This window comes from Armigeres subalbatus, chromosome 1 (genome assembly GCF_024139115.2).
Source record: "Armigeres subalbatus isolate Guangzhou_Male chromosome 1, GZ_Asu_2, whole genome shotgun sequence".
Classification (NCBI taxonomy): domain Eukaryota; kingdom Metazoa; phylum Arthropoda; class Insecta; order Diptera; family Culicidae; genus Armigeres; species Armigeres subalbatus.
The window spans coordinates 136167182-136169242 of record NC_085139.1 but is presented as its reverse complement, the minus strand read 5'-3'; positions in this window follow the sequence as shown (position 1 = coordinate 136169242).

Below are 2061 nucleotides of genomic sequence, written 5' to 3'. Positions count from 1 at the left end.
AGTAGTTTCTGATCCTTCGACGGTGTATGGGTCAATCATACACAATAAGGGCAAGAACCGATTCACCTCCACTCATCCATTCGCCAGTATTTTATACATATTGTAAAATCAGCAATGAATTATCTATTGCAGCCAACACTGCATATTGTCCTTTTCATTACAATTTGATTTTATTTAACTCTTATGCGCGCGATAAAAACACACGGAACTGGCCGAAGGGTACCCGAGAGCCCAGAAATTAATAGGGGTATCCACATAACAGTGTAGGTTGTTGCGTATCTGTTTATAGAAATGTTTCATAGGCGATTTGGAATATATCCGTTTGATCCATGTACATACCGTATTTGTATTAGAATCTAACAATTTCGCATATGCCCGGGTCTTGTACAGGTTTTGATACATTCTTATACAGAATTGTTAGAAAATCTAACAACCGCCAGCTGGGTGTACAGAAGATAAACAACGTGAGCAGAAGGACGTTCAGCCATCAACCGCTAGTTATTGACACACTCCGAATGCTATATGGACGTCCGGAACAATTGATTCACGCGCTGTTAAACGAGGTGAGAAGAGCTGAAGCTCCTCAACGTCGATCGTTTAGAAACTTTTGTCCCATTTGGACTGGCAGTACAAGAACTGTGTGACCATCTAGTGGCAGCAAATTTTCACGATCATCTCGTAAGCCCCGTACTCATCCAGAAGCTTGTCGACAAGCTACCTTCAGCTACAAGAAGGAAATGAGTTCGTCCAACCAGTACCGCACAGTTCACATTGATATCCGAAGCCACAGAAGTCATTTTCGTTATTGACCCGAAAACGAAGAGCAACAAGGTTAAATTTAAGAATCGAGAATTTGTTAATAATTAATGTTAATGCACAAGAAGCATCTTCCATAAAATCACCACACCAGGTCACGTTCTAACAAGTCTGCCGAAAAGGAGAGCATCGCACTCGAAATTGTGAAGAATGCTGAAGACAAACCGTTGCAGAGTGTCTGAGAGTCAAGCAACAAATGTAGTTATGATCCATCGCGAAAAATGCTCCAGTTCGTCAAAATTCCACTAGCACTTCAAGCAACAGCTTTCTTTTCGTTCTGGAGAGTTGCTGTTCCTGCCATTTAGAATCACACATTTTGGCGATCTTACCAGTCTTTTTTTTTATCCTGTCGCTAATCTTATCAGGTGAGTTGAAATGATTAAAATTGTGACGAGTGATATATTTTAGTTTGCAAAATCACAAGGTGCATCTCGAAGACCGTCGGAAAATGAATTGTGGTTTGCTAAATCACAAGACGCGTCTAGATGACCATCGGAAAATGGATTGTGGTTTGCTAAATTACAGGAGGCGTCTCGAAGACCGTCGGAAAATGTTTGTGGTGGCGCCTCTGAAAGACTGCTGAAAAAATGGTTTGTGGTTTGAAGAACCACAAGGCTCGTCTGAAATGTGAGAGAAATGGAGAAATATTCTATGCTTGGGAAAGCCAAATATATTATCTGGAAATTTATCTTGGAAAGTACTGAATTAATAGCCATAGCTGCATTACCTGTAGGATCACATATCTTCGACTTTGCAAAATTAATAAGGTTGCTGGATTTCACAAAGCTATTCGAAAGTTCAAATTTATTATGCGTAAGATTAGTTTGGAGTTATTGGCTAGCAGTACAAGTTGGATTTGGACACGTCTATCATTTGGGTATAAGATGTCGGATTTCGCAAAATTTAAGATAAATGTCGTTTGCAAGGCGTTTGCTCGTAAGTTTAACATCAATATGCTGAAGTTCAGATTAAAGGTGATACGCGAAACTAAAAGTTGGATTAAATGTACGGATTTGGATTGGATTTGGATTGGATTTGGATTGGATTTGGATTGGATTTGGATTGGATTTGGATTGGATTTGGATTGGATTTGGATTGGATTTGGATTGGATTTGGATTGGATTTGGATTGCGTTTGGATTGCGTTTGGATTGCGTTTGGATTGGTTTGGATTGGTTTGGATTGGATTTGGATTGGTTTGGATTGGATATGGATTGGTTTGGATTGGTTTGGATTGGTTTGGATT